The sequence below is a fragment of the Vanessa tameamea genome, chromosome 8 (assembly GCF_037043105.1).
Source record: "Vanessa tameamea isolate UH-Manoa-2023 chromosome 8, ilVanTame1 primary haplotype, whole genome shotgun sequence".
Lineage (NCBI taxonomy): Eukaryota > Metazoa > Arthropoda > Insecta > Lepidoptera > Nymphalidae > Vanessa > Vanessa tameamea.
The window spans coordinates 13513915-13523166 of NC_087316.1; positions in this window are offsets into that span (position 1 = coordinate 13513915).

Consider the following 9252-nt stretch of genomic DNA (forward strand, 5'->3'; position numbering starts at 1 on the left):
TTCTCTGTGTTTTAATTGTGTTATGTAACAATAAAAAGGGGTAGAGTTACAGCCTGTAAATGTTCCAGCGCTGGGGTAAGACTTCGTCTCCGTTTAAGCAAAGGGCAAGAGCTTATTTCATGTGGCAGGTTCTCTTCCAACGATCAAGATGATTTCCTTCATTGTGCTTGAACACAAGATAAATTATAAACACAAATTAAGCACGCATGCTACGTGACATTAGCGCATTTACAATTGGAAAAAAAAATCTGAAATACATAAACGAAATAATAGAGTTTACATTCGACATTCAATTTAAAGCATTGAAATGAGAAATATATTTAAATAAAATATTAATATTAAATTAAATATTCCTAATTTAATGCCATTTACGAAATTTGTTTTGTTACTTTTAAATATTATATTTAATGTAAACCAACACACCATCTACCAAGACGAATAAAGAGGTTAATGTTTTAATAAATGAAATACATTCGTATTCATTATTTACAAAAATATATTAGTAACGATAAGTTTGTAGTACAAAGCAAGATACTCATGATTTATGTATGTACAAGTAAGCATTGCACATCCACATTGTGCGTTTGGAGAACAAACAACGCGCTTTTACAAAGCATTGAAGTCAATGATTCAAGAAAAGGTGTACATCAATACGGAATAGTATTTGTATTTATCGATTTCCCAATAAATTGATTCCGTACTTCAAACACAAATATTACAGTATATTGCCTTCTGCCTTTGTCGCACATGCACACAAGTATATGTACTATGTTATTTACTATTATTCACCTGCTAGTCCTTTAAAAGCCAATCTTTATTCAACAAATAAGTATTACACGTGTTGATTCTAAAAAAAACTGTTTACCACTGGTTCGGAAAGTAGCACCGCAGATTTGTGAAAGACTGCTGAAAGAAACTGAGCAGCAATACTTTATATATACATATATTATATATATATATATATAACTATATATATATATATATATATATATATAACTATATATATATATATATATATATATATATAATTTTGCAATTAAATTATTTCGAACGTTTCCTGGGATCCTGTTGCAAAATTGTTACATTTCCCAACAAAATATGTTTTATTTTTATTTTATTATATTTTACTTTAAAGTTTTGATGATATAATAGATAAAGTTTTGTATATTCAACTACTTCTTATGCTATATATTATACCACCAAGTAGTGGTAGGGTTTAGTACCACCCACCCACTCATCATATATCGTACTGACAAGCAGCAATACTTAGCATTGTTGTGTTCCGGCTTGAAGAGTGAGTAAGCCAATGTAACTACAGACACAAGGGAAATAACATCTTAGCTTCCGAGGTTGGTGGCGCATTGGTGATATAAGGTATGTTTAATATTTCCTACTAATCACTAATGTTTATGGGCAGTGGTTACCGCTTACCATCAGGTGGCTCATTTGCTTGTCCGCAAAAAAAATATTCAACTGATTTAAAAATTGGACGGCGCTTTCTTCTAAATCGAAATTTATGAATAGCTTTGAACTAAAAATGACAATAAAAAAACAACTTCTGGATCTTCTAATTATTTAATATTCATGATACATTAGAAATTTTATTACAACAAATAAGCCATTTTTATGAAATTATAATACTAAATAAAAGCTTTATTAATTGGTAATAAGAGATTTATTTATTCAATTAGTCAATCAGTGCAGCAATAAAGACAATTAATTTTCTCAAGGACTTATTGCATCAATTCATTATCATATTACCGTAGCATTATAAATCATATGGAAAAACTACAAATTTCGACTTAACAGCCTCAAGTTATATGATGCAATTTATATTCAAACAGCAACCACGTGACCATGTCGGTACATTTAAATTGTAATTAAAATGTTTAATAGTAGAATATGAATACGACGAATGACTAATGATTTCTAACAGTTTTGGCAAAATTAATTATATCAATTATATATAATTAAAATCGTATCGAACTTATAAAAAAGTATATAACACTTGGTCTTCCACAATCTAACCAGTATGGACTTAGGACACTGGAAAATCTCCTTAGACTTCCCAACTTCGAGTGGGGATATGTGGGACTCGTCGAACGCCTGGTACGTCCCAGCACATCGGAATATACATTAAAAACAGCGGTATCCATTATAAACTTTGTCCCTTAGAGAGCATCACTGGATCGTTTGCGCATGATTCCGTGAAGTTTCGACATTTGCGGGTCTCTAAATTAACAATCAAGCTACGTAACACTTTCGCAAAAAGAGACCATCTTCATTAAATATCCTCATCAACGTATGGCGTAATTAACACCATGCTCGGTAGCGAGAGGTCTAGACCGCTTATCATCAGAAGGGCATGTCTTTGGAACCCCTATGCGATACACTCCATCAGATGTGACGCACCACATTCTTGGCAGGAGGGTGTCACCCACTCTGCTATCCGGTGCAGGGGCACCTACCGAAGCAACCATGTCCGGAAAGCCCTTATGACGTAAATGTGAGTATGTCGTAAGTCCGTTCCAACCAGCAACTCAAATAGAAGTGGATCACCTCCATTATCACCAGAAGCTCGACGGAAGGGCACCGCTCGCCCTGTCCTTCACTTGGAGTCGGTACAATTCCGCGAATACCGCGAACTTCTGGAGTTGACGATCGGCACTGGGTACCTAAAAATATAATCCTTTATTTTCCCTGAGTTTTTAATGATAATCCAAAATATATGATATGTATACCATATTGTAATAACAATAGCTGCGTTTAAAGTGCAATTATTCATTTCACCATTATTGGTTATCTATCTCAATGGTATAAATTGTTGTTACTATTATTCTTTGGTCAACAATAAATGAATAAATACAGTCAAAAAAAACATAATACATATGAGTTATTCAAAAAAACTTATTCAAATTTAGAATCCTTTATTTACCACAGAACCGTTACGCCCATTAATTGCCATATGATAAAATACTACTTAAAGTAAAATATACTTTATTCAAGCAGGCTATTTATTACAAGCATCCTTGAATCATTTTACATAATTTTTTAGATAATTTCGTTTTTGTGAAAATATGCAAATCATTGAGGTTGTCAATCAATTTTTTTTATAAGATTTAAATTTATTGAATGGCAAACATAAAACTGTCTACGGGATTTAGTGTAGATGCAAATACCTTGTCCCAGAAAGGATGTATTGACTTTGCCGAGATGGAAACTTGGTGATACAAGTTCTTAATCGGTTATAAATGATTAATACAGAAAAATGCTTTAAAAAAGGTAAAATTATGACAAAAAGCATAATTTTTGGTATACAATTATGATATCATTGTAGTCTTAAATTCCTGCTGTTTCTTTCATTGTTTCTGAATCGGTGGTAGGTTTTCTTCAATCAATAAATGAGTGTAATGCTTCTATATCGAATAAAGATTTTCGTCTTTGGCTCTAATTATGTATATAGGTTTTGGACTTTAAGACTTTAGGTCATCACTGCAATAATATCCCCGTATATAATAATCCCGTTATTACAATTATTCGATCTTTCAATAACTACTTTGCCCCACTTCAATAGTATTTGTGGTGATTCATCCAAATCGTACTTCTAAATATCTATAATAATTTCTAATAAGCATTTAGAAAATTTTGTAACAACTATACGATATTATAAGCCGATTGTGGGATTTTAAAACTGTCATGTCAAGTCATAAATCATTAACAAATTTTAATCTTTTAGTACTTTGACAGTCTGACCAGATTCAAAGATATCGTTGCATCCGAGTGTCAAAGTCTTTGAGTAAAATATATTATACTGGAAATGGCATCAAAATATCGATTAGTATTAACGTTGTTGCCGCGATATAACACCTGGCAGCGAGTAGTTTTTTACTAAAAAATAGATTGGCAGGGTGTTCCATAGACATATGCACAGTAAGAAATATTAATTAGCGCATGTAATATTATAAACAAACCTTAGAAACTATGATGTTATATTCCTGGCGCCTTTAGTTACAACGGCTCACCAGTGTAACCAGTGCCTGTAGCGCCTCCAAATTGGAACACAACTATACGTAAATAGGTAAAGTAATAAGTGAGTATTGCTATTTGTCTGTAGGGCTTGCATAAAGCTCTACCACTGGTATTCTGAGAATAAAGTAGATGTAGATTTGAGGGTAACCAACCTTTATAGCCGTTTTTTTTAAATAAATTACCACATACATCTCTAGTTATTGGTACGGAGGGAAGTGTTAGCGCTACTTTATATTTTCAATGCACTGTCAGCTATAGGATTTAAGATTATTTGTTCCTGCCATTACACAGCACGCAGCATTGGTGTTTACTGGTATAGTTATTTTAGTGATTGCTTATTTAGGCGGATATTATCAAATGACCTATTGAAAAATACTCTTGATTAGTTCATTTTTCTTACAGTTTAAGGCTACTTATAAAAATGGGAATATATTTATTTTGCATTTCTATAATCCCTTTTATTCTAAGGTAACATCAATGTCGCTCGCGCATCGTCGATTACGCGACAAGTTGCGCCATTCGAGCCGCCCGAATAATAATAAATGTATATCGTTACGACTATGGAGAAAGTATGTGTGGGCACACTTACGCCATCTGATGTAAAATGTAATATATTGACGTATCGATATCAGCTTCGACGTCGATAAGTAACGTAAACAATAGCGTAGGATGTTGTAGCTTGTTGTCTGAGCGAGTTGTGATGTACGGAAAGGGCTTCGGTTGTCACGGAGTCCGTGTTTGTTTGAGTTCTCGTACAGTAACAACAAAAGTGAATGGGAAGCATATTTTCAACAAATGTATTGGTTTAACTTTGTCCCGTATATAAATACGTCATTAAAATATGAGGAACTCTGAGGAAATGTGAGTCCCGTATCACGATTATTTTCTATTTACCGGATGGTTGTAAAAAAATAACACTTATAGAGGTGTATTAATATTTTCGTATAATATTATGTTACCTGTGATAGTATGACACAATTTTTCTATCCTGTTCTTTTTTTTAAATTATATTGCCTTTATATATTAGCCAGACTTCGCAAGTGATTAAATATATATAATTATTATTATTTCTAATTCTTTCCGATGATATCTCTTCTCTTCTTATGATACTGTGGTTTTATTAAAGTAAGAATATAGCGTTATTACAAATGTTGCGCCTGCGCAGCGCCATCTGTTAAAAGTTGTGTAAGTTATTTAGAATGGTTAGCGTTACTTTTTTGTCTCGAGGCTCTTTGATGTCACCTTAAATCTTAAACTATAACGAAGAGGGCTCTGTTTAATACAATGATGTTCAAAACGTGCTTTGATGCTACTTTTAAAATACATACATATTTAAACGAAAGTTGACAAGCATTTGTTTCTTTGTGTAACCGAGGGGCTGGTTAATCGGTTTGACTTTTTAATAGTTGAAAAAATAATCATTGAAAAAAATTTATAAAATTTATATAAGATATACAGAAGTAGATTAAGATAAAATTTTTAATTTGTGTATGTAAACTCTACAAGCGATGTAACATACATTGCTTGTAGAGTTTACAAAGTAAGAACTATGAAAACACTTTTTAAACTAATGATATGTATTATGACATGTATGTATTAATACACTTTGTATATACCGTCAGTGTTATTGTAAAGTAATTTGATATAACTCTATAATTATAGTGATAGAGTAAAGCTTCGATCCCGATCGACAGAGGTTCAATGACCTCATCGTTCAGGGCTTAGGAGGAGAGACAAACTGCGGTACTTTCCGCATTTTTATCTCACATGATTAGCTACATTGACACTGGACAGAATCGGATAGACGTCTGCCTCGCGATCTAACCACAGATATTGATAACACAATACCGGCTCCATCTCTTTTACATTCTTTCGCATGTTCAACAACCTTTTTTTTTATTTTGCAGGCAGGCAATGACACTGAATGTTATGTTGTGTTAACTATACTAAAGACTTTGGTACCGAGAGAAATATTAACTACAGCGTCCAGTTTGATTTCAGCGACCACTAAGAGAAATAAGATGATAGCTGCTTCACCAAGTACAAAACCGGTGGCAAATGACCAATATCCCTAGAGGGCCTTTAAAAGCTCTCCCATCGTAGCGATCCCTAATCCTAAATCGTCAGTTGGCGAGATAGATTTTCGTGTTACATACTACATAATGTGACTATAAATATATATTCATTTGTATATCTTAAACAAAGAACATATTATAATTTGATTTTTATATTTGTTAATGCCTTATTTGCATGTTTCTAAGTCATAAAGTAAACGCTGATTTAGTGCGCCTCATGCGCGTGTAATGTTTGTGCTCTGCGTTGGGGGCTACAGTTATATTTACACAGATGTCTGGACTGCTGTATTTTCGCTGGTATTTTATAAATTGCTTACGAAGCCTTTGAAATAAAAGTTTAAATGTTTCGCCACTAATTATGAATGTGTGAGCGGATGTTGGCGCGCGTCGTCTCGGAATCTAACGGGACGGCGGCGTGTGTGTCCTGCCTTAATTGTGACTCGAGATTAGAGATAAGAAATTAATAAGTAGAAAAGTAGTAACGTTGAATTAAATAGTTGCTCGTATTTTAGTTACAAGTCTTCGTGTCGACCTCTTTATTACAAATTTTAATGATACTCACTTACATATTTCATACCGCGATTACAATTCTGATTTCTACGTTGATTTTATTAAAATTTAATTAATTTCACTTGAAATGTTTTCTCGAGTTCGGTGCTTAAATTCCTTTAGTTCGAAGCCGCTGATAGAAGCTGGTGAACTAAGTTAATCTAATAGTTTAAATGGACGACCTATTGCTACATTATAGGAGATATTACGTTGAATATCTCAAACATGCTCTGTTTTCCGTCTCATCCGCTATATATATATGTCATGTTAAAATGTTTTATAAAAAATCACCAATATCTCCCGTTGCTGATGGGAGATTCCATCAAAAACAAGACTAGTTTTAATTGTCAATATGATTTGAAAGTCTAGTAGGACTAATGATTAGTTATTAAAACATATATAAGGGCCTGGGTACATACCGAGGAGTATTTCGGGACTTTAAAGCAATACAGGGATTTATAGAACAAACATTTTTAGCAGCCGCCTAATACGTCTTTATCATCGTCGTTTAAAAGCCGCCTAAAACCTATAAGATGCCAGCTAAACTCTCTACTGTAGTGTCTGATTTGCCGTCCAATCGGATTGCGAGAGTGAGGAAATTTACAGTGAACATGAGTTAGTCCACACATTTGAGCATTAGTAATACGTCCTGCAGCCGAGCAAATGTGCCATCTGACGGTAAGTGGTCATCTTCGTCCACTGAAACTGCAATAAGTATGTTTCATTCCTCATTGCCAGTGCGCTTCTAGCTAAAATGTGGTGGCAGCTGTTAAATCCTCATCTGCCTGTAATTAGACGGGATCACTCAAATCGAATTATACCAATATTGGCAGTGGATCCGAATCAAGACCTACAAACATCCCAAAAATAAAAGACGAGAAGACAAGAAAACAAAAGCAATCGCTGCTATGAAAGCAATCCTCTATAACATTATTTATATACAATTTGTTATATTCTCTGACGGCAATAAAGGTTTATTTATAGAGTTCACACGAAACACGGTCTGGTGTTCGTTTTTATCGCGAAATACCTCGCGAATCTTCCAGATATTACGACCCTTCATTAAATAACTTCGGCCTTTATTAGCCTTTAATGACACATAATGCCGCCTATGAAATGTTTCATTGGAATCATAACAAATTATATATGAACAATGAACATTACACCTTCAAAGTGTAGTGGTGGTACTTTTTATCAGACTCGCTTTTTCTTGACGTCTATCGTGCACATGTGTTCGGAGAATTATTGCAATTTGATGATTATCACGTATTATGAATGCTTGGAAAATATCCTTTCGATGTCTAGTCGACGAAAAAAATTCAAATATTTATTCGATTAGATATTACAGACTGTATAACCATAAGAAATTTTGAGGTTTGAGCCAGTGTAACTACAGGCACAAGGGACAGAATATCTTAGTTCTCAAGGGTGGTGGCGCATTGGCGATGTAACGAATTGTTAATATTTCTTACAGCATCATTGTCTATGGGCGGTGGTTGCCACTTACAATCAGGTGGCCCATATGCTCGTCCGCCAAAGTATACCATAAGAAAATAAGGTAAAGTTGCCTTTCCCACGATTTAACAGAAAACGTTTGCATAACCCTGAGTTGAGTGATCAGTACGATGATCAGTAAAAACACCGTGATGCTTTGTATATTAAAGATTATAAATGTACATTTTATCTCATGGATTGTCAGCTAGTTCCAAGGAACTCTACTCGCCGAGTGGCGGACGGAGCAGCGCGCGGTTCGCAGCTGTTTTTTCCTGCGCTTCGCAACATTGCTGCAACATCTAATTACGGACATATTTTTATCGTCTATCTACACTTCCTTTTTTCTAATTAACTTCAAAGGCCTGACTAAAGACTGCGCTTTGTGGTAATCAAGGCAATCCAGTCTCATGGACTGGATCAAAAACATAAACAGCAATTCTTGAATGCAATTAAGGGCGTAAGATTTTTCTTAAGTTATTCTAATTGTTAAATTAATATATGATATCTGTACGTTATGCTTATATATGTATGTTTACCAAGTTTAAATTAATGATTATAATATGATTTTTCTCCATTGGTGTCAAAAGTTTCTGAAAGTTTAGAACGTAGGTTATAAATCGCTTTTAAATATGATTTTTAATATATATTAATGCATTATTATTTATTTCAGGATGAAGATCAAATAAAAGTGGAATACAAAGTAATTGTTAGTTAAAAAATGCGATGAACGACTTAACTTGTTCCCTGTACTCAACTGTACAAACGGCGGTGTGTGTGTGTGTGTGGGTGGTGTGTGTATGTATGCATGTGTGTATGTGCGTGTTATTATTTGATTTATTTGTATTGCTTTGTTAAGGTTTGCGAACGTGCAAATGGACCAGATGACCCAATAGCAATCGGTCCCCAATGCCTACCACACATTGACGCCGTGAGAAGATTAATCATTACTTAAAACACCAATGCGCCACCAATCTTGAGAACTAAGATGGACGTCCCTTGTGTCAGCAGTTACACTGGCATAATAACTCCAGCATACTGAATAGTAAAGTTACAAAAATAGTGGGGGACGTATTGATGATGTGAGAATTAATTAAACTATTCTGGA